General features: G+C 37.2%; 1 long non-coding RNA gene across 3 annotated transcripts; it reads right to left on the reverse strand.

Annotated features, from left to right (window-relative positions):
- Window positions 1-2,401: 2,401 nt before the first annotated feature.
- Window positions 2,402-25,233, reverse strand: LOC122238450. Of its 3 annotated transcripts, none has more exons than XR_006217370.1 (6): window positions 25,189-25,233; window positions 24,608-24,820; window positions 20,104-20,160; window positions 14,758-14,827; window positions 12,885-12,994; window positions 2,402-2,581 (listed from the first exon to the last, which is right to left on the reverse strand). It is a non-coding gene; the product is annotated as an uncharacterized LOC122238450 (long non-coding RNA). The 3 variants fall into 3 exon arrangements; XR_006217369.1 differs by lacking the exon at window positions 2,402-2,581 and adding an exon at window positions 2,723-2,803; XR_006217371.1 differs by lacking the exons at window positions 2,402-2,581; window positions 12,885-12,994; window positions 14,758-14,827 and adding an exon at window positions 19,810-19,877.

The following is a 25,233-nucleotide window of genomic DNA, read 5'->3' on the forward strand; positions in this document are numbered from 1 at the left end:
AACATCTAAATAATAGGAATTCCAGAAAGAAAAAAAAACATGAGAATTTTCCTGGAGAGTATGTACCTCGTCTAGATATTCTATAGCCATCATCAGTGCTGAGTGGACTCCTATCTGTGCAGAGTAACAGGTGACTTCCTGAGAAGCTTTAATTTCATTATCAGGCTTCAGAGCAGCAACTGTGCACTTGTGTTTTGGGTTACCTCTCTCCTAACAGGTGTCAAAAGTAAACCCCAGGGAGGAAGCGTCTATTCCCTCTGGTGTGGGTCAACAGGGTTTCATACTGTGGGACCAAACCCACAATAAGATCTATAGATCTCACTGCCACCCATCAGCAGAAGTCAACAGGAGCCCTATAACCTACTCTTTCCTTTGTTTCCAAATCCAGAGCCTCCTTGCTATGATGTCTTTAACCCATAAGGATTTATAAGCATTATTACATCCTTTTTTCTTGTTTTATATTCATCACCCCTGTGCCATCCCTTAGCTCTTATACTAATCCCAATAAAGTTCTTCTATCCACTGTTCTGCTCCTTTCCCCCATCACTTCACAAATTCTGAAACCTTTTCCACTGTTCCCTTTGACTATTGTGGCTCATCATTGACAAAATCTCATGTACAGTCTTCCTTAACTTCTACATGCTACATGCTCACCCTGTAAGATTCTTTCAGCTTCTTGTTCGAACAGAAATCTAGATCTTGTCTGATTATCTTGCTTTTCTTACAGCCCTTTGAAGTGATGACTTTGTATTTTACCTATGGGCAATATTCTTAATTCCTTACGGTTGTTTTCAAACCATGATCCCTCCCTCCTACCTAAAATTCTCTACCTTTGAATATCATATCATCAACATATTTAGTGTCATCTAAGAGGCCCTTGTCTTATTCTTCTTTATTTTTGTTGACTGTCACTCTAACATTTCTCCCGACTTTCTTCCTACTGATTTAAAGATACATTGGGGCCCCTGGCTGGCTCAGTTGGTTGGGCCAATGACTTCGGCTCAGGTCATGATCTTGCAGTTTGTGAGTTCGAGCCCCGCGTCGTGCTCTGTGCTGACAGCTCAGAGCCTGGAGCCTACTTCAGATTCTATGTCTCCCCCTCTCTCTGCCCCTACCCTGCTCACGCTCTGTGTCTCTCTGTCTCTCAATAAAAAATGTTTAAAAAAAAATAAAGATACATTGAGATAATACTTTCAGCCACTTTGCTTCTTACTTTCTATGACTTGTTTCCTTCAATAATCTTGCCCATCAGTCTACTCTAACTCTAGTGGTCAAACCCTAGAGCCTGTCATTGCCAGTAACTGCAATCTCTTCATAATTACGTATGCCTCATGCTCACTACCACCACCTATCATTTCATCTGACTTCATTCAGTGCTCCAACAATCCTGCAAGCCAACCAGGATTTCTAATTCATTAATACTCCCTCATTTTCATTCCTTGGCATTCTCTCCTCTTTACTCACTTTAAACTCCATGATCCACCATTACAATCATTCCTATAAGCTTACTCCCTTGTCCCCATCCTGCTCTCTGAATCTTTCCTGATAAATCTTATACACAACTGTATTATAGGCTTTTTATACACCGTGCCTGGACCCATGCATACAATTGGAGATAAATTCACCTTATTGTTTGTTTGTTTATTTATTTTATTTATTTTAAGTTTGTTTTTAATGTACATTTTTGAGAGAGAGAGAGACAGACAGAATGCAAATGGGGGAGAGGCAGAGAGAGAGGGAGACACAGAATCCAAAGCAGGCTCCAAGTTCTGGGCTGTCAGCACAGAGCCTAATGTGGGGCTTGAACCCATGAATCGTGAGATCACGGCCTGAGCTGAAGTTGGATGCTTAACCGACTGAGTCACCCAGGTGCCCCTATTTATTTGTTTTTAAAAGTTTATTTATTTATTTTGAGAGACAGAGAATGCAGAGGATTGGTGGGGATGGTGGAGGGGAGAGAACCCCAAACAGCTCTGCACTGTCAGTGTGGAGCCCAATGTGGGGCTCAAACCCAGGAACCAAACTGGGAGATCATGACTTGTGTCAGACGCTTAACCGAGTGAGCCACCCAAGTGCCCCAAGATTCAGAGTATTCTCAAAACTGGTCAGCAATCAAACCATGTTACTGCAGTACAGTTCATTCATTCTCACATCTCCTAGGAACATTTTACAACTTCTCTGCGCTCTGTACTTCTCTAACACCTCCTCCCTCATCTTCATTCTCAGATGATCACATTGCTGCAAACTTTTCTTGGAAAAATTGAAGCAACGAATACTACAGAATTTCTACAGATTACTATCTCTACATTCTTCCACCTCTTGTGTTCACTGATCCTATATTTTGTTCCTAATCCATTCAACAGATTTATTAGGTATCTCCTAATAAGGGAGGTCTTGGGGATACAAACATGAACAGGCATGGTTCTTGCCTTCATAGAGTTCACAGCCTCGCCATTGGATTCAGCAGTCTTCTTGAGAATGACTCGTCATTCCATCAGAGAATGGATAACTTCATCACCTCTGTCTCTGTCATTTGCTCAAGAGTTAGAACTAGCAAACTCCCTCTTCAGCTTTTATCCACCTGACACAGAAAGAAGAATGAAGTGGAACATAATTATTCAAATTATAAAGTATGGAGATCATCTTATAATTACAAAGAAAAAAAGTGTGGCACTGTTAATTACTGCAAATGATTAAGATTGTTGATTGAGAGGTGATGAGTACCTGCACTTAAGGGCTGGCCGGTCCCATGATGATGGCATAGTGCCATCTGGTGGATGCCAATTCTGGCTCACAATGTGATCTACCAGAAAAGAAGTTTCAAGAGGTGTATAATTGTATGAACAGTTCTGCTTTCTAAATCATTTCTGAGTTCAAAAGTACTCAAATATTTAACCTTGTCCAAATCAGTAGAGATTCAATCTGAGAGAAGTAACCCAGTGTCTCAAAATGAATGATTTTGAGAGCTGGAAGGGATATGGGCCAATCTTTTTGGCCATTTTACAGATGACAAAACTGAGGCCCAGACACCTTATATGACTTTTAAAGGTAATATCATGAGAGCTGGATGGAACTGGATCTAGGAATCTTAATCAGTTATCTTTCTTCTACATCTATATTTTATTCCTTATTTTACAGTTAGCTGGCTGATTATATAGTAGGCAATATTATTACATAGTACTATAGTATATAAATTATATTTTTATAACTTTTTAGGGATAGAGATGAGAGGTATTCTAATGCAATTTTCTTTTTCATTTCACTGATGATAATTAGCTAAGAACACATTCATGTTTCCTGACTCAGAGTGCAGTCCTCTTTCCTTAAATGCCATCTAAAAGATGATCTCAAATATAAAAATGGCTGGTTAATAATGATCCTAAATAAACAAACCAAAACTTTGAGCTTATAATTAAATTGGTATCTTGAGGGGCGCCTGGGCGGCTCAGTCGAGTAAGTTTCCAACTCTTGATCACAGCTTGGGTCATGATCTTACAGTTTGAGTTCGAGCCCCCCATTGGGCTCTGTGTTGATGGTGGGGAGCCTGTTTGGAATTGTCTCTCTTTCTTTCTGCCCCTCCTCCTACTGGTGCTCTCTCTCTCTCTCTCTCTCCCAACATAAATAAATAAACGTAAACAATTTTTTAATTGCTATTTTGAATTTCTGACAGTTTACAATAGTATTATTTTTAGTTTTTAAAATAACCAATTATTATATTTCTGAAGAGCAGTGTTTTCTTACAAAAGCTAGAGTAAGTTTAGTTTTCCATTAATTCCTGGAAAAATTACTTCTTCCTATTGTCAAATAGTAACATTAAAGAACAAACAGATGCTTCTGTATTTTGTTGTTAGGGACCAAAATAATGAGATGGGTATACTTGGAAATTTGAAAATATGCAGTCATGCATATGTTAACTAACTTGAATTTAAATAATAATAAAAAAAAGGAGAGTGGGGGAGAGGGGCCTGGGGTTGGAAGGAAGGAGGGAGACACAGGGAATTTTGATTCTGGGGAGAATGGTGAAAAGGCATCCATCCAATTCTGTTTATAGTTATTACTTACATGATGAGAATCTGCAGCAAAAAAAAAAAAAAAAAAACTTGTAAAGGAGAACATTAAGAATGACACAAGAGGGGCACCTAGGTAGCTCGGTCAAAAACAAAAACAAAAAAAACAAAGAAAGAGAAAAGGTGGAAACAACGCAAATGTCTATCATATGATTTGTGGATAAATCAGATGTGGTGTGTTTTTTATGAGAGAATATTATTCAGCAAAAATAATAATGAAGTGCTTGTACATGATGACCTAAATGAGCTTCAAAAATAAAATGCTAAGTGAGAGAAACCAGTCACAGGGGACTTCATGTTGTATCATCCCATTTACATGAAATGTCCAGAATGGGGAAATCTATAAAAATGGAGTAGATCGGTGGTTGCCTAAGGCTCAGAAGGGTAATGAGGGAGACTGAAGGAGAAAATGGCTAAGGAGTGCATTCCCTTTTATGGGGTAATGAAAGTGTCCTAAAATTGATTGCCATGATGGAGGCACAAAGTTGTGCATTAGTAAAAGCTGCCAGTTTTACAACTTACGTGGGTGAACGGTATGGTCTATAAATTATATCTCAATAAAACTGTTTCTTCAGAAAGCAAAAAAAAAATAATAATAATTAAATGATTCTTTAAAGTTGGTCCTCATAATGTCACCTGTTAACTACTGCATTGGAGACATAGCAGTTAGAAAGTCAAAGCTGATTAAAAAGGGGAGGTGGAATAAAAATCAAAGGATAAGGTAAACAATCATACTTAAATACACACAAGACCACTTTTAAACCACAAAAATATCGAAATAGTAATTTCCTAGGTAGACTTTTATATTTTGTTTTTATTGCTAAGTCAATTTAAGATTCTAATAGAAGGTCTCTTGCAATAGAGATTAATATGCAAACCTAATACTTCACTCCCCAGTGAGAAGATGATGATTGAAATCGATGGTGGCTGCAAAAATCAGAGTTGGTTAATGTCACTAAAGAGAACGATCAGAGGTTCTGTGAAATTGTGTTTTTGTGAAGCAGACTGCTTAAAATGTCCTCTGACAGTGTTTATACTATTGAACTGATCAACTAATAAAGGATTTCTTAGATTAAATACAGAGAATTCTTCAGTATAAGAGGCAGTGGAGTATAGTAGCTAAAAGCACAGCGTTTTGAGCAAAATTTCTAGATTTTGGGTGTGAGCTTTTACAATTTCTAACCATGTAACCTGAACTGTTCTGTACCTCAGTTTCTCTGTTAGTAAAATTTCAGGAATAATGCTGCATGCTTCACGGTGTTCTTGTGAAGATGAAGAGCTGATTTACAAAAGTCACTTACACCAGTGCCTAGCAACTAGTAGTCGCTATAGGACAACACGTTAAGATATTAATATCAATAGGATAAATCAAAATTCCCAATAGACTTATTTAGTTTTACTCATCCTCAAAGTTTTGCAGCAATATGGACTTTAGCAGCAATACATACTTTTATAATTAAGATGATTTTAACAACATGAACAACAAAAAACAAACAGAGCATACGAGTAAGACTTAATGATCTTAAAATTCAGAAAGCCTGGAATTTTATTTTGCCTATGTGACTTTCAGTAAGTCATTTAACCGACCTTAGTAAAATGTGCCAATAATTCTGATCCTTGTAAAAGACATGACCAAAGGATGAAATTAAGTGATAAATAAAAAAATATTAGAAAGTGATTTCATCACTGGAGAAAATGCAAATATTATTATTAAGACTATACAAGATTTACCTTGGTGGAAATGTATAGAAATTCCCTTCCTCAAAGAATAAGGGACCACTCCATTTAAGAGATTACTTCCAATGCCATTTAAAAATCATGTCTTCCATTTGAAGATTGCAAATTGAATCTATCCTTACTCTATTCCCTGACATATTAAATTAAAATGACAATGAAATATTTATAAAGAGATGGATTCCTAGCAATCTGAGAATGAGACAAAGGTCATTAACAACCCAAAGATTTTGAAAAATTTCTGAAAGATAGAGAGAAGACGGGATTGTGACAATCTAAAGCTGAGACAGCAATATGGAGCAAACACAGAATATGGCTAGATTGCACATGAAAGCCCTTTTCGCCCTGCTCAGCTATGGAGAGACTCCAAATTCTGGATAAGAAGGCATTAAGGGTTGGAGGGGGAAAGGGTGCTATAATAGTGATAACCAAAGGGTCAACAACACAAATAGCGCCAAAGTCTCTGCTCTTCCTACCTCAAGCATGCAGCTGAGTTATCGTTGCCCAAGTTACCCTGGACAGAATAATCACAGAAGCAAATTTCTCAAATTGTGACCTGCTAACCCCTTGTATCAGAGCTATTAAAAATTCAATATCAGTGGGGCGCCTGGGTGGCTCAGTCGGTTGAGCGGCCGACTTCGGCTCAGGTCACGATCTCGCGGTCCGTGGGTTCGAGCCCCGCGTCGGGCTCTGTGCTGACGGCTCGGAGCCTGGAGCCTGCTTCAGATTCTGTGTCTCCCTCTCTCTCTGCCCCTCCCCTGTTCATGCTCTGTCTCTGTCTCAAAAATAAATAAACGTTAAAAAAAAATTAAAAAAAAAATTCAATATCAGTATCAGACTTGTAGCAACTTACTAAAAATCCAGAGAGTGTATTCCATTCAAGAACTACTCCATTGAGATTCTGGGGCAACACATTAGAATATGTATTTTAAACAAGTTTCTCAAGTGATTTTTCTGCTTCCCGTTATATTTTGAGAATTACCACACTAAAGAAAATGAACCACCTGACTTGTAGTGGCAAGGTTTCCTTTAAAATGTATTGAAAGCCTGTAGTACGTTTCTTATTCTGACCAAAATGGAGTGACAGGAGCCAGAGTTACCCTCCCATCTGAAAAAAAAATGTTTTGACAAGTTTTTCAGAAACTGGACATCAAGTAGTATAGGATTACTGAGGGAGGAGACATAAATGAGGTGAAGCCTATGATTATCTCCATTGACCACCCAGTTTACTGACTACAGAGCAGGAAGGCAAACCAAGGTGGAGCCCACTGAGAGAGCAAGAATCTATAGATCTGCCCAGGGCTGAGTACTTCTTTGCTGAGTACTGATTAGCACGTGTGTGGAGGCAAGAGAAAGAAATACTGAAAAGAAGCAAAAGCGTTGATTCTTGGTCTCATACAGAACCAGCACGAATTTGTTTTCCTACCCAAGAGGGAAAACATACTTCATAGGGTTCTGGGTGGAACACACAGAAAGTTCTTGCCTCAAGAACGGGGAAAAATTAGCCCTCTACTAAAGGCTTCCCTGGTCCCATCGAACGTTATAAATAAGACGTGAAGGGATCAGACACATTCCAAGTCATTTAACTGCATTTTAGAACCCAGCTGAAAAATATTTGTAGTAATACAAAAACATCCATCATTCAGGAGTTAAAATTCAAAATAAATGGCATCCAATAAAAATTACCAAGCATGCAAAGACACAGGAAAGGTGCCAAAGCAATTCAATGGGGGGAAAGGAAATTTTTTTCAACAAATGGTGTTGAAACAATTTTACAGCCATATGTTAAAATGTTAACCTCAACCCTGACCTCAGACTTTATATAAAAACTAACCCAAAATGGGTTGTTGCCCTAAAAATAATAGCTAAAAACTATAAAATCTGTAGACAAACCCAGAAGGAGATAGCGATTCTAGGTTTGACAAAGATTTCTTAAATATGATGTAAATTGATGGAAAAGACTATATATTGGACTTCATCAAAATTAAATACTTTTATTCTTTAAGGGATCTTTGCAAATGGAAAGGCAAAGCTATCACGTGGGGGAAAATATTTCCAAAATATTTAGCCAACAAAGGAATTTTATCTATAATATGTAGTGAACTATGATAATTCAATAAGACAAAAAATCCAATGAAAATGGGCAAAAGATTTGGACTATTTGACTAGTGTGTGTGCGTGTCTGTGTGTGTGTCTGTGTACACACAGATGATGTTGAACATTTTTTCAGGTATATCTATTTCTTAATGGCAAATAAACACCTAGAAAATGCTCAGCATCATTAATAATTAGGGAAATACAAATTAAAACCACAACAATATACGACTATACTCTCAGTAGAATGAATGGCTACAATGAAGAGGTTTACCAACACCAAGTCTTGGTGAAGATGTTTACCAAGTGGTTCTCATACACTGCTGGGCATAATGTGAGATGATACAACCACATTGGAAAATAGTTTGGCAGCTTCATAAAAAGTTAAATTTTCACTTAGCATTTGCCCCCTAGGCATTCCACCTCTATGTATTTACTTAAGGGGAAAGAAAGCCTGCCTTTATACGAAAATGTGGATATGCATGTCCACAGTAGTTTTATTTGTAATAGCCAAGAACTGGAAACAACCCAATGTCCATCAGTGAGAGAATGAATAAAAAAGCTGTGATATATCCATGCCGTGTAATACCACTCAGCAAAAAAAGGAATGGATCGTGGATAAATGCAACAGAATAGATGCAACTCACAATCCTTATGTTGAGTTAAAGAAGCAAGACAAAAAGAGTACAAACTGTACGATTCCATTTATATAAAATTATAGGAAGTAAAAACTAATCCATGGTGTCAGAAATCCTGTCAGTGATTGCCTGGGGCTGGGGTAGGGGCAGGAGATGAAATTGCAAAAGGGCGTGTGAAAACTATTGAGGTTGATTGATGTGTTAATTATCTTGATTGTGGCAATCCTTTCCATGAGGTATTCATGTCAAAACTCCTCAAATTTCCACTTGTGTATCTGTGGTTTATTGTATTTCCCCCTAGGTTCCCTCCTTGGGGCCAATGCACCCATCCCTGAGCCACTGAGAATTTTGGTTTCTTAAAAGTCACCACTCTATTCTTCTCAGGGAACGGCTCTCAGAAACAGAGAAATGCACCACCCGAAGTTTTAACCCCTGGCAGAGGATCCAGAAGGATAATAAGTGGTTGGTACAGAAGTAAAATGTTTGAGCCATCTTGCTTCAACTTGGGACTACTTTGGAGGGTCAAACAGAGCTCCGGAGCTTCCCATAGGATCAACTAAGGTTTCATTTACAACCCCACTGAGGGCCAGCTCTTTCTGGGGTCCCATCCTTCCTTCTTCACTTTTTATAGTCTCTATTTTAAGACCACTCCTGAACACTTCATACCTCTGGGTCTATCACCATGGAAACTATGCCAAGCTATTTGGTCTCAGGATTGGTATAGGAAACAGACATTACATAGAATTTTAGTGTTGGGTCTTTTATCAGCTGTCTGGCAATTATTGGTGGAAAATAGGATTATGGGTAGCTCTGGCATGTTGTTAAAATATTCACCAGTGGTAACATGGAATGTGTAATTGGAGGGCATTCACTGGCTGATGCTCAGTGTCTCCAGTACTTGAGAAGTATGATGGAAAGGATTAACTATATAAGGACTATGAATTGGGAAGCAGTTGTTGAGTGTGTTTGATTCATGTATTTAGAACAATGATGGTTCACTGATGATCCAAGGCAAAATTTAAAAGGCATAGTCTTTTTGCCATACTTAAAGAAAACTTGCTGTACCAGGAGTGTGTGCCTCAATTTGGGACAACTTTGAAGGGCCATCCCAGTTCAATAGCTCCTGGTAGGATCGGCCACAGCATTGTCAATCAGCTTCTGTTTCCGCTCATTGAGGCCATGTTCACTTCCTTCCAGCTGTATCTCCCAAGAGCATTCCCCAGTGAGATATCTGCGTGTGACTTCTTGCAGTTTTCCCGAAAAACGCAATTCAAGGCCTGTCCCTGCCATTTGCAGCTAAGCTGTCCCTTTTCCATATACACAGAGTTCACCTTCTGTGTCCTTCAGTGCAGTTGGGCCATTGGGAAAACAGGACACAGGCTTATATAACAGAAACAAAACTGGTCCAACCCAACTCTATACAGCAACCAGGGACTTCATTCATAAACGTGATTGATACTCAGAGATTTCTAGACTTTTGAAGGGGAGCAAGAGCTCAAAAAGAAAGATGCAGATGAATCAAAGGACAATTATCCCTTGAGGAAAGAGAGCTAATTGGGCAAGAGAAGAGGGGGAGGCTAAACATCCAGTTGGTATTTTTGACCTAGCAGTAATCTGTGTTTTCATCAGTCTTTCCTCTGATTACCTCTGAGATTGAACAACTTTTTATATTCTTAGAGTCCATTTGTGTGTTCTCTTCTGTGACTCTCTGGTATATAGTGTTTGGTAATGTGTTGGCTGCACTACACGTATCTAAATACCCCAGAGAAAAAAGATTTTGCTTGTTTGATGCCGTTCTTGTTTTTTTCTTACTTACCTTTAGAGTTCTCTTGATTTCTTTCTCTCTCTTTCTGCTTTGTCTTGAATCAATATTCTTTTTTTCTAAGGATAATGTTCTTTTCTAAGGATGTGTTCTTTATGTTATCATAATACAGGAATCACTTTTGATGAGAAGTTTTGGTGGGAAGAGTGCCTTTTTTATTGGAGTCTCAACTAAAAGCAGATTCCCAATGGGCAGAAACAATAATTCAGGAGTCGCTGACATTTAATCCTGTTAAATGTCCTCCCTTGGCTGTTCTGTTTGAGGTCCTTTGTACATAACCAAATAATAATCAATTATCAATAATCAATTAGTGCATATGCTACATATACCATAAAATGTTCTTCACTAGATACACCCTAGTCCATCAGTGGTGTTTAAAAAAGAGAGAGGGAGGGAGAAACAGAAACACAGAGGAATTTGTGTAGAGTGCATAGGCTCAGGATTGTGAGACAATTTAGAAGTAGTCATTTGGGTACAAAGAATGTGCAAAATAATGATGATTATTAAATATTTCAGATCTAGTCCCAAGCTAAGTATTAAGAGAAAAATTCAGTATCTCTGGAAAGGATGGATGGTCCCCTACAATTCACTTAATCTTTATTCTTCATTCAATATCACTGGGGAGGCCGTTCATATAATGAAATGATTAAGGCATCAGTCTCTGTGGAGCTTTGGCCTATATTTGAATCCCAGCTGTGTTTTTTTAGGCAAATCACTTCACTTCTCAGAACCTCAGCTTCTTTGTCTTGGAAAGGGGAATAGCAGTAATACCTGCTTTCTGGGGTAGCTGTTTGGATTAAATTTAGGAGAACAATACATAGAGCATAGCAACACTGTGTGGATAAGATATTGTGATCATTTTTAAGATTGCTACTAGATAAATATAGTAATATTCAGATATCAATTTAAAAAACCATTTGGAACAATGTTTAATTTTGGTGTAAATGAAAGAGGGCCTTAAAATGAGTAATAGTAAGTTTCATAGAAATCTCATTTGGTTTTATTTATTCCATGACTTGGAAAAATTTAGTGTAAGTCTAACTCACTTGCTGAAAATTAGCTTTTAAATCTTTAAACTTGTAAACTGCATCATCCAATTATTTTAGATAGATAAGCACATTTAACTAATATGCTTTCTACCAAGATTCTCTCGTGTAGACATTACATTAAACTGGATAAGATATTAATTGTCTAGAGTTTTATTATAGACTAGCACAACAGAGCTAAATGTGGTCTATGCTTAATCGTTCATGATTTAAGCAAGTTCTAAATATGACTTAATGCTTCTGTTAGGTTAGCTTTAAAACCAGGTCTAGGTTTCAAGATATATATACTGTATCTATATATCATATATATGTATATATATTTTAATTTTTAATGTGTATATGTTTTAATTTTGTTTATTTATTTATTTATTTATTTATTTATTTATTTAGTGCTGATGTGGGGCTTGATCCAATGAACTGTGAGATCATGACCTGAGCTGTAATCAAGAGTCAGACGTTCAACTGACTGAGCCACTGGCACCCCAAAACATATTTTTAAAAATACTACCTAGTACCTAGTATTAGCTAGTAAATTTTGTTTTTGTTTTTTTTTTTTAATTTTTTTTTTTTTTAACGTTTACTTATTTTTGAGACAGAGAGAGACAGAGCATGAACGGGGGAGGGGCAGAGAGAGAGGAAGACACAGAATCGGAAGCAGGCTCCAGGCTCTGAGCCATCAGCCCAGAGCCTGACGCGGGGCTCGAACTCACGGAACGCGAGATCGTGACCTGAGCTGAAATCGGACGCTTAACCGACAGCCACCCAGGCGCCCCGTAAATTTTGTTTTTCTAAATTCTTTATTTTACTTGTTAGAATTGATTGAAATGCTACTTTGAATATGCTGTATGCTTTATATTATACACCTTTTATTGTATTTGGTGTCTAGATATCTTATGGTGTCATTTATATCAAAGAATGTAGTTGAAACAGATTTTTTGCTTTAGTTTCAAATGGGAACATCTATTTGGGGGGACAGTTCTTTGATTTGGGGTTAACATCCTCTTTGCCTCACATAACGTCAATTGATTCTCTGAATTCCTTTAGTTTGTGGTTTGTATGAAACTTTTGTTTATGGTTTCTGCTTTTCCGTATGCCGTGTAGATTTCTTTGTTGCTCTTCAGCTTTCTAAAATATACTTTTAATTTTATTTTTTTATTTCACCTAATTTTCTTTGGCAGCTCATAATTTTGGAACACTATAAAATGACTACTTGGAACATTCATCTCCATGCCCCTTTTATGAGGTTTTGTTGAAACAAAATTCAGGGGTGGTAAACCAGCTGTTCCAGATAGCTGCCTTCACCAAAAACTTGAAAATAATTAGAGAGGAAAAGAAAAAACAGCCTTTGGAATAAATCTACCCTTATTCTCCTCTTGTTTCTGTCTTTGCTCTACTTTTCAATAAGCCCTTCCCATCAGCAGTTCCCTTGGAAACAAAACTTACTGACCTTCTACTTATTGAGTTATTTCCCATGTATCCTTACCTCAAAGACCACCTTGGCCACACTTTCTTTCCATATTCACTATTCGTTCTTGAATCTTAGATCCAAGTCACCGTTAGCTGGTTCATTGAGGAGTCAAAGATGTTTGTTGACTTTAAGTGGAAGGAAGAAGCAAGGGATGAAAGAAATCTCTGAACACAAACCATGAACTTCTTGATTATATGTATTTACATTGGGAAGAAAATTTTAAGAGAAGCAGGTGATATTATTATTACAGGCTTAATTTCATTGATAAAGCCTTGGATAACAGCATAAACTGAGAAATCTTTGCTATGATAACAACCTGAGCCTAAGGGCTCAGAAAATGGAAAAAAGGACAAGTTGTTTTCCTGGACAATTTTGTATTATGCAGTTTTTCTATGGGGATTAGTGTCTCTGTTTGCCATTAGGGCCACATACTTCATTGTTTTTCCTTCTGTCCTCTCATTCATGAAAAATTCTAGTCTTTGACACAGAACTTCACAATATTGCTCATGTGACATATTCTAGTGTTTCATACATTGAGAGATCAGTGTAGAAGGATCAGTGTAGTTCTTTGTTTATCATACCTAGTTAGCAAGTCAGCTGAAGTGGCCTGGCTTTTAGGTAGATTGGCCAATGAATCCTTTCTCTTTCCTTCTCTCTTGACTTTTAAAATTCTGTACGGCCAGCCAGAGGCTGTTAATAATTTCCAAGGATTATATGTGGGTTTTAGTGGGAAGAAAGTCCCCAATTAAGCTGCTGGTTCAAAATGCACACCAAAACTGTAGTTCTAGATATTATCTCGGCTAATTATATATCTGTGCTTTGATTTCTATTTATGTTAATTGAATATAAATTTCTCAGTAAATCTATCAGGATGATTGGTAATAAGCAGACCCAAAGTTGGAAGTTCCTATGTCTATGGCCTTCTTAACTAATACTTAAACAAACAAACAAACAAAACTTTTTATTTCTAAGACTTTATGCAAGTTGTCAAATATTAAAACATCTCTTTTAAGTGTATAAAAAGTTTTGGTTTGTATATGCTATATATTGTTATTTTTTTCTTTTAAGCTCCTGTAATGTTTAAATATATGCTTGGTTGGAGATTGTGTTATTTTTTGAGTCCAGAAATGTTCATTAGCAACTTTGCAGGGAGTAAACGTAACTCTGCTATATGCATGTATTTAGTTTCAACTGGAGAGGAAAAGAACATTTTCAGTAGACAAAATTATTCTCTACGCCTTTCAGAAAATCTGTGAGGGTAATTATGAAAAGAGCATAATTATGCAAGCCACTAAATGCATTTCCAAAATAGCAGGACACTTATCATTTATTTATTTTAAATATTATGATGGATTAATAAAATGAATATATACAAAGGGAATGTTTATTAAGAATAGCAAGCCAGTAGAGTATAGAGGCAATAAGTAGCAGTGAAAGATGCAAGTGATACTTCTCAGTGTGCTCAGTCTTATTATTTAATTTTTTTCTGGATTCTGGGGTAAAATGTATGATATTTATTGGTCCTTCCTAACATCCTTCCAAAATGGCTTTTTTAAGAATTTTCACCGTGAAGGGAAGAAAAGGGGAAAATAGAGTGATAGTGACCTAGTGAAGGATGTGTTGATTACTGTATTAAATATAAACACCTAGAATGAATACATTGGAGATCCAGAAAAAGAGTTGTCTAGGGACAGGAAAAATGTTAATCCAATCTCCAAAGGAGATTGAACAGTACTTATCTCTTCTAAAAGATTGTAAAATACCCTACCTTCCCTTTGCTGGGGACAAAACCTTTCCTTCCCTCTACCCTTCAAGATTCTTTGGCTGGTCTAAGAATTAAATTGACATGAGAGAGATTAACAGGAGAAAATCAAATTTAATTACGTACATACGGCAGTTCTGTAAAATTCTGAGGCCTCCGGGCAGTCAGGCATTTGAGGCTTACATGCCATCTAGAGCTAAGGAGAAGGGGTTAAGGGTTAAGGGTCTGAGACTGCAAAGGGGAGGAAGACAATTCACAGGAAGATGATAAAGACCACATGTTTGGTAAACAGTTTTTGCAAGGCCACTTGACAACAATGGGAGGTAGAGAGAAATTTTAACAGATATTGCTAGGTTGCTCCCTGTTTACCATACCTAGTTCATATTATACCAGTAGTTACCTATGTGATAGCTCTCTTCCTGGAGCGGTTCCACTATCTAAATTCTTTTAGATAGGTTGGAGGAAGGTCAAGTGTTCTTCCCAAGCCTTCTGCTTCTGAGAAATGATTGGCTTAAACGAATTCATGCCAAAGACATTTTGAGGGGGCAAATTTTGCTCCCCTATACTTTCATTTCATATTCTGGATTTATTGAGATGATTTGGGCTATTAAAGAATGATAATATCATCTCATCATCATTATTTAATCAGCATGGCTTACCTTATTGTTTTTTTTTTTTTTTAATTTTTTTTTTTAATGTTTATTTATTTTTGAGACAGACAGAGACAGAGCATGAACGGGGGAGGGTCAGAGAGAGGGAGACACAGAATCTGAAACAGGCTCCAGGCTCTGAGCTGTCAGCACAGAGCCCGACGCGGGGCTTGAACTCACTGTGAGATCATGATCTGAGCCGAAGTCGGCCGCTCAACCGACTGAGCCACCCAGGCGCCCCATGGCTTACCTTATTGTTGAGTATGTGCCATTCATAGCTCTAAGCACTTCGCAAGTACTAAAAAATTTAATCCTCACAAATAACCCTGTGAGATAGCTGTGACACAGGTCAATGTTAGTATTAATTTATTTTTGTATAGTTAATTTATTTTTCATTAATTTTTATAGAAGTCCTTCATGATGTACATTAATATTTGAATTGAGCTTTATACCATTTTAAAATATACTTATCAGACTTTAGTTCACTTTTACTGATTTCATAGACCACTGTTTTTAAATTTCATAATTTCATTTTTGTTTAGATCATAATTTTTATTAATTTCTGTTTTCTGTGGAATATTTCATTGACAGGTTTTTATTTACGAGAAAACATGGGAAAGTTTTGCATCATTGGCCATGTCTAAGAATGTCCTTAGGCATGAATAAAAGCTAGATTAAAAGTTGAATTTTTACAATAAATATTGCCCACTTGAAATGTGTTCTACTATTTGTTATAGTGGAAGACTCATCAGATGGCCACTTCAGTTTTTAATTTTTCTTTGTCAATAAGTTATTTGTTACTAGCTGGATGGTTGTAAAATTTTTTCTTAATTCCATAAATTTAAAAACAAAATAAACATATTTTGACATGGATATCTGGATATCCTGTCATTAGTGTTGCTTGGTGCTCAGTTGAGTTCTGCCCTGAAGTTGCAAGCCTTTCTTCTGGCTTTAATGTTGGTATCTTCCTCTATTTTATGAAGCCCTGCATAAAAATTGATGTTTATTCTTTTATTGTCCTATTTTTAGTTCCTTGCAGAGTACCTGACATATTTGTTAAAGTCTTTGAATTCTTGAATGAATTGTTCTAGCAGCTGAGAGAATAATATTTAGAGCTTTCAACTGGTAATGCAGGGTCTAAAGAACCATCAAGAGACTGAGATAAAAAAATCTATGTAAGAAGTTTATCTCTCCAGTGAAATGTATGAACACCAGATTCGAGTTATTTCTGTCAGAAATGGTAATGTCAATACATTATAGTATTATCAATAGTCAAAGCTTCAACAGTCATCAATCAATAGATTATAACCTCATCAGGAAGCCTGTGGGGCATTCATTTAGATGCTGCCAGAATTCTGACAATTGTGTTTTTATTTAAAATTCTGGACATCTTTGTTACAACTTCATTTGGAAAAACGGTGTCAAGCCTGCAAAAGTCTAAGCTAGCTTGTTTATTCACAGCCATACATTTTCATAAATGATAAAGAGATACTAGAAGGAGTTTATCATTTTATTGGTCTCTGACCCAGGTCAAGAAGTTAGTAGTTTCACAAAGGGAATTTGTAATGTTGCCAGATGATGAAATTGACAACTGGGTGCTTTGGTAGGACCTTTGAGTTGGTGTAGCTCATCTGTCTATTTGATGGTGATGCTCTATCCGGTTATCTTCTGCTATTGCTATCATTTACTGATATTAAGTAAACATATGTCTTTTGCTTGTGACTCTTGAAACAAGAGGGTTTTTGTTATTTTTGTTTTTTTGTTGTTGTTGTTAAACAATCATCTTGGCTCTTGTGACATCTGCTCAGATTGGAGGAGAAAAGTGAGCAGTGGGCATAGACGGGAAAGAAGGGGAGAGAGAAAACTAGTGTAAAATGGAAATCATTGGTGAAGTTTGAGGGATGGGGGCACAAGACGTTGAGAACATTGAGTGACTGAATAAATAGCCAAAGAGAAGATAAATGTTTGTTTTGTATGGTAGATGCCCTAAGTACAAATAACACTTCAAGGAAGAAAAAAAATCTTCAGACAATTACTAAATAAAATTGTTTCAATAAAATACTGCTCTTATTGTCAAAATAAAAACCATTCCTGCTGACCCGCATATAACATTTTGGGTCTAAGAAATATATCTTCAGATGAAAGAACTATTAATGTATCTTACTTTCCCCATGACACTCATATTATACAGGGGAAGTAATCACATGGTCAGTCTGTTCTGGGGAAGCTCAGTCAATCATCACGTGTTCTCTAACCTCTGCCTTACAAGTAAAATGATAGCAGTGCAGGAAAAGTAACATGCCAGAGATTTAGCATGCAGGGATGGAGTCTGGTAACATGGATCAGTTTCATTCCCTTTTAAACAAGCTCATTTTATGTATGAATGAGTGTGAAATACTCCCATGGTTGGCCTGAGGAAGGGAGGTATTCATGACCATAACACTATTGCTGATATTAAAATTTAAATAAAAGAAAATTACATAAATCAATTCATCTTTTATAATCAGAAGGGTTTTTAACCTTTTAAAAATAGTATGTTTATCATTGAATTTGGTCTTTAATTTTAAAATAATCATGTATTTATATGTGTTAGGTCATTGATAATGGCATAATTACTTTTATCAAAAATGGCAGAAAATGAAATGAACTTTGATTTTTAGGAAAGAGCACATGAGAGTATCATGGCAATATATACCAAAAGAGAGACCTGGAAATCCTAGAATTTGGGGAAGAGTTACGTGCCTTGTAAGTTCCTCAAATGTTGAGATCTACATCTCATTGGGAGATAAGGGGAGGTGTAACAATGTAATCATGAGCATATGAAAAGAGAGCGGGTGTTGCTGGCATTAAAGGCCCTTCATTGAAAGAGATAAAGAGACCTGTAATAACTGTACTTTCTGATGGAAGCTGGTTCAATGAAGGGGTATGAATGGATGTGGAGGAATAACAACACCATATCACACTGTTGACTGAATGCAGCTATAATGAGTAGAATCCTCCTACTCCCGGAACTGGTCAACTATGGACAATTACCAAAATGGGGAATACTGAAGCAACTTGTTGGTGGTCCAGTAGAAGAGTCAATTTTGGTTATGCTAAATTCTTGAGATCGTGTATTAGACAGGCAGGTGGTGATATCAAAAGGATATTTAAATGGAAGGACCTGGAATTCAGGGGGGAAAGGATAAAAATATGTGAGTTGTTAGAATATAGGTAGAATTTAGTAAGTCTGGGACAAGAGGTGAATAAGGCATTCATTTCCAGTGCAGAATTTAAGGGAAGGGCACCAAAACCCTAGTAATCAACATAAAGAATCTTTTAACTCAACATTTTAAAAATAAAAATAATGTAAAAGTCCATGAGGAAAATATCAAAATTTTACATGTCTTAATGGGACTGGTTGTGATTTACTTAAAGAATGAGTTTAGATAGAGAAGAAAATTAATCCAAGGACTAAACTCTGAAACATTTAAATGTTTTGGCACTGGAGAGATGAGAAGGAACCAAGAAACGCAGAAAGAATGGCCAGAGAACCAATTGGGAGTGTTTCTGAATGCAAGGAGGTGAAAGCCCAGGAAGGAGGTAGTGTTTAGCAGTGTCATTAGATCACAGAGGTTGAGTGGATAAAGTCTAGATTATAAATAAATTAAGAGATCTTTTGTGATCTTGGTGAGAACTGTTTCAGTTGTGTGTTGGGGACAAAAGCTTGACTGGGATAAAAGAGAGAGAGCACAGGAGAGCGGTCAGGACAACACTTTTGAGTTTTGTTTTTATTTTTCAGTTTGCACAATGTGATTTTTTTAAAGGTGTAAAATGTGATTTCACAGATGTATAGACTGAAATGATGATCACAATCAAGCTAATGTAACACATATATCGCCTTACTAGTTATCATTGTGTGTGTGTTTGTGTGTGTGTGTGTGTGTGTGTGTGTGTGTGTGTATGGTGAGAACATTCTAGGTCTACTCCCTTAGCAAATTTCAAGTGTGCAATACAGTGTTAGTAACTGAAATCCCCATGCCGTACACTAGGTCTCCAGAACTTATTCATCTTATAACTGTTAAGTTTATACCCTTTGACCAACATCTCCCCATCCTCTTCCTACCCTCCTGAAGTCTCTAGAAACTGCTGTCCAATTCTCTGGTCCTATGGTTTGCCTTTTTTCAGATTCTACACATAAGCTTTGCTCTAAGGGATAGCAGGGAAGGAGTGACAAGGAAAAGAGGATTTGAGGTAAAGGGAGAGACTTCCTTCGAAGATAGAGGTAACATATTCTGTTGGTGACACAGGAATGCGACAGTAAATGTGGGGAATTGATAATGTGAGGGCATGGAATATAACGACAGGAGGAATAACCTTGAGTAGGTGATAGGAGTTAAGGGAGCTACTGTGTCGAAGACCTGGCTTTATGAAGGCGCGTGGACAGTTCACTCATTGCAATAATAGGGAAGACAAAGAGGACACCAGAAAGAAAGTTACCAGAAATCCTTCTGTATAATTATTTACAAAATTGAATATTTTAAGTCAACTTGTTTTTTTCAAAGGATGCATCCACCTGTCCTCCATACTCCATTTGATACGGTCCATTACCCCATTCTATATTAAAAAAGGAAAAAAACAGAATCCATCAAATGTGAACTCTCCATAACTTTTAATCTCTGACCAAACTTAGCTGCAATAACACTAATCCTTCTTTCCCCCTAAGAGAATCCCCAGTGAAAGTTGGCTTTCCTCCTGAGATCCATTTCTTCCTGTGCTATGGATTCTATCCCCTTTCGTCAGTACACACACACCTTGCTCCCTCCATTATTCCACTTCTTACCTGTATCTTTATCTTCCCCATGTTTTCAAGTCCCTCCCTTGCTCAGGTCACTCCCGCCTAAAAGAAAATAAATGCCTTCTTTAATCCTATATTACTTTAAAAAATCCCTACATAATTCCCTTTTCCTTTGTAGCCATTTCCTTTGTAGCCATTTCTCTTTGTAGCTATTTTACTTTTTAATCCAATTTTTAAAAATTGAGGTACAATTGACTTCTAATATTATATGAGTTTCAGGCATACAACGTAATGGTTCAGTATTTGTATATATTGCAAAGTTATCACCACACGAAGAAGTCTAGTTAACATCCATCACCATACATAGTTACAAATTTTTTCTTGTGATGAGTTACAATGTTACAGTATTTTTCTTGTGACCAGGACTCTTCACATCTACTCTCTTAGCAATTTCCAAATATGGAATTGTGCATTCTTCACTGTGCTCACCATAATCTACATTCCATCCCCATGACTTATATACTTTATAACTGGAAGTTTGTGCCTTTTCATATTGTACCACTGTACCACTCGCACTGTAAACATTACCAGAGCAATTATTCTAATCACCAGTTAATAATTTCATGGGTTATTTTTATTAATTAATAATAACATTATTAGCAGAAGTATGAACTACTTCAAATATGCAGAAAGGTATAAATAAATAAGCTGAAGTTAACCCATAAAAGAATAACCAAAAGGTATAAATAAATAAGATTAAGTTAACCCATAAAAGAATAACCAAACATGAGAAATTCAACAAATCGAATCATAATGCCCTTTGTATACCTCTTCACCTGTGTTTCTTTCTACTAACCCCGAGAGAACAGGCAACTCTCTTGAATTCATTTATCCACCTCATAGGTATTTTTCTCTATCTTTTAAGGCAAATCTATGTATGCCCAGAAAATCTGATTTTTCTTTGCATGTCTCAACATTTTATATTAATTTTATCAGACTGTGTGCATCCTGCCACTTTTGCTCTTCCATTAAGTTTATTTGTGAGATTTGTCCATGCAGGTGCGTGGATCTCTAGGTGTTCATTTTAATGGTCAAGTGATATTTATTACATGAATACCACTAGAGGTACATTGCATTCCAAATGAATGGATACTGGTGTTGTTTCCAGTTTTCTTTCATTCAAAAATCTTGTGATGAATATGTTTGAAGGTTTCCTTATAAACAGGTTGGGTGTTTCTCGAGTGCAATAGTGCTCAAAGTGTGGTTTGGGGCCTGTGAGGTCAGTTATTAATTATGAAGCAATAATTATAGTTTTCACGCTCATTGTCTCATGACTGCAGAATGGAGTTTTCCAGAGGTAACACGGCACGTGCTATGACTACAAATACGATGTGGAAGGTGGGTAGGAGAACTCCAGTTGTCTTCTATTAACCGGCAGTAAAAAGATTTGCAAAACTGTAAAACCATGCCTCCCTTTCAATCGTTTTGTTTTTAAAAATGTAGTCATTTTACGAAAAATGTATTATGTGTTAGTGTGATTGGTTTATTGTTTTGATTTTTAAAAATTAAACCGTGTTTGTAAATTTTCTGTTTTAATTTCTAATATGTTAAATATTTTTTTCTTTCTGTGATATTCCTGTACAGTCACCCTCTTCACCCCACAATCTCTGGCAAGCATTGTTCTGCTCTTAAATCTCTGTAGTTCATCCTTTCAAGAATGTCCCATAATGGGAAGCACATAGTATCTAATACATTAAATATTGATGAATATAATCCTTATAAATGAATATTCTGCATGTCCATCATCCTCAATACATTTTAAGGTGATAAAAGGTTCAAATATAAAAGTAGTCTAACTTCTGCTATGGTGTATACATTTAAGATTTGAATTGCTTTGCTTGTGGTAATGCGTTATCACATTTCCTAGATATTGTCTATATGCTCTCGAAATCAATATCATATGAGAATTAGGTGCTGTTTTTGCGCCTTGGCAATGTTTGGTATTGGCACAGATGTACAATTGTTGCCATTCATTGAGAGCACACTGGTGTTTCCTTGTGGTTTAACTTTGCATTTCTGTCTTTACGAGTATGATAGAGCATTCTGTCCCATTCTTTTTGACCACTGGCTTTCCTCTTCTGAGAACTGAATATATGTTAGGTATCACAGGATATTAAGTGACATGCTATAAAATTAATTCTCTGATATACAATTACCAGAACATAGGATAATTCCATCACATTTTGCTTCTCTCACCATGCATGGATAGTCACTTTGCATGCTTTTTGGAACCACCTGGAAGCTGAATGCACCTTTTCCCAGGGTCCTTGCAGGAGTTTAAATCCTATGGGGGAGAATGCCCCCATAGTGATAAACTCTCATTTATCTAAATCTATGATTTGTGCATCTTGGTCTCGTACATTTAGAATCCAGTCTCAGGCTTATTCTCTGGACTCCTGAATGTACACATTGGATAATTCCTGAACTTCCTTCCAAGTACAGTCCCATTTCTCCCTTAGGAGAAGCAGGAAAGCTGACTGGTGAGGGTGAGTCATGGCACTGTTTATTGACTTCGTGATCAAGAGGAGATGTAGAAGGCAGAAGCTTGGGGTGGGAGAGTGCATGCTTTCTTGCAGGCGTGAGAACCTTCATCCCCTTCAAGCAAGAGGGGAGTGCTAAACTTCAACAAGTGGTGCTTGTTTCTGCTGGCACCGCGCATTAAGGGGAATCCTGGAATTCAACAGTTTTAAGTGCATCAAACTAAGTAATCCCATTCCAAGTGTCAGGGCTCCTTCCTTTTTCAGCCAGGACTCTGACCTTGGCATATAGGCAAGTGTTTCAGATTGTTGAAGTTCTTCTATTCTAATATTAAGTTCTATATCTACCCTTCACCTTGCTTTGCTGTCAGGTGTAGGAGGGGACAATGTCTTTAGGAGCTAAAAGGAGAATTCTGAATTTCGCTCTTTGTTTTGCCTACGATGCATGCTCAGTGATTAGTTACATGTTTTCCTCAAAATCATCATTGGCACTTATCAATAATTCCAATTCCATTGTTTTATGGTCACAATTGACTCCATATTTGTCCTTTGCCAGGTATATTATAGCTGCTAATGCAGTATCTCAAGCTGGAATAGTATCCAGGTTCACTGCCCATGAAAATTTCAACACTCTCATTGCTACTTTTTGCCAGGGACCGTGTGTTGCAGCTGCCAGTGATGGAGTCTTCTTAGCCTTCTGGATGACAAGGATCCTAAGCCTAAGTTCCATATTTACCATCTACTTCCTCAAGTTACTTCTAAAACCAACTGCCACAAATTAATTTCCCTGGGCAACATGTGGGAAACTTATTAGGGAATACCTTTAAGATTATCTCTTGGGGAAGGGAAGAAGGTAGGAGTGGAGAAGAGGAAGAAATTCAGTACCAATGTAGTTCCAGTGAAGACCCCCTTTGCCTCCAGCTTAAGCGGGAACTCTCCTTCAGAACTGAGTGAGGGGGCCAGGCCTTTATAACAATGTTAGTCAGTCATTGGTTGCAGGATACCCTGGGAAGGTGGAATGCCCCAGGACCTGTCAGCTGTTATGCCCAAAGCTGAGGGCTGTCTGTCCTCAGTTCTCCCAGCAGGTGGATTAACATGTCTTTCATTCCAAAAGGAGGGTCTAATCCATGGCACATCGTGTGTCCACCATGCCAAGCTTTCAGCTATTTCTGTTCTGTTAAGTCACCACTTTTCTGCACCACTTCTTTACTCTTGGTTTCTAACACTTTGTCTACTCACATCTCCTCTACAATCATCTTTGTTTTTGTGAGTTTATTCCTTAAAAGAAAATACCACTTAAATGTAATTTCAGGAGGGTGTCGGTAGTAAACAGAAGTAAACACATGTGTTTCATACACTCTAAAAAACCCAAAATCTGATTGGGGAAGCATGAAAGACACTGTTCCTATTTCTAACACGTGTTGTCCCAGCTTTTATTTCTTTGGTTTTAGATCTAGGTGCTTATCCAGCATCACCTTGGGCATATGAACGGGATAGGAGCTGCACTGGCCAGAATCCTAGTATTGATTATCTTTTCTAGTTTCTAAGGTTGTCAAACGACCTTATCACAGCAGAGAAATGTATCTTATTCTGCAACATAGGGGATGAGGCCATGACACACACAATACCCTGAAAAACCTTTCTCCCTTAACCATGTGGTCCACCTGTCATTAACTCCTCTCTCTTTCTCGGGAGAGGAATGGATTCACAGCAACAGACACAGAGAAACACCGTTCTGCTACTTAATTGCATTCTGACTCTATACTACTTATTCTGGTATCCTGGGGAAATATTTATTACATCCATATTCAATTTAAGAATGAAGAAGCCCCAAGGAATTACACACTAATATTTTAGAAAGCGGGTCCTTACCATTTCTAATATTCCCTTAAAACAATACAGTTAGTATGAGCCACAAAATTTAGAGCTTGGCCTGCAGCCTGTTATGAGAAAATTCCACTCAGCTTTAGGCTGCAGTGTATCATTTTGTCAAAAATGCAGCTCATACTTACCATCTTCTGTGTTGTATGCCTTCATTTCAGGCAGAGCTCTTATCCAATCCCAATTTAGCTGCACCCACTTCTCTATACCACTGACAAACTCAGTGGGGATGGTTTCCCCAGGATTTTTTTTTTTCAATTGAAGTACCATCTAGAAATGAAGGAACACTCTGTTAACTCCACACAGTTGGAGTTGATTCAGAATGAAGCTACTTGATTTCCACCCTGGAGGGAAAGAATAAATAATGATGAAATTGTCACTCAAAAATAAAGTGTTACAATTTTTCAATCCCCTTTATTCAACGAGAGGTAATTAGATTTAGTAGTGAATTGGTTATTTTACTGGTAAGGATTTTCAGGTAAACCGAAACCAGTGGAGGTTAAATTGTGTGCCTAAAGTCACACAATTTTCCAGTGAGTGACAGAGTTGGGAGGAGAGCCCCAATGTCATGGTGCCTAGAATTGCTGTCTTTCTAATAACAATTAAGAGATGACCGTCTGATTATTTGCTTCTTGTGTTAGATAGTGATTGGTCACATTCTAGTCACTCTAACTTTTCCTTACTAATTTTTTTTCTTGTCTATTGCACTCACTTGCCCATTGTAAGTTTCCACAAGTGTTGAAATGAGGAGACTTAC

Source organism: Panthera tigris, chromosome B2 (assembly GCF_018350195.1).
Source record: "Panthera tigris isolate Pti1 chromosome B2, P.tigris_Pti1_mat1.1, whole genome shotgun sequence".
Lineage (NCBI taxonomy): Eukaryota > Metazoa > Chordata > Mammalia > Carnivora > Felidae > Panthera > Panthera tigris.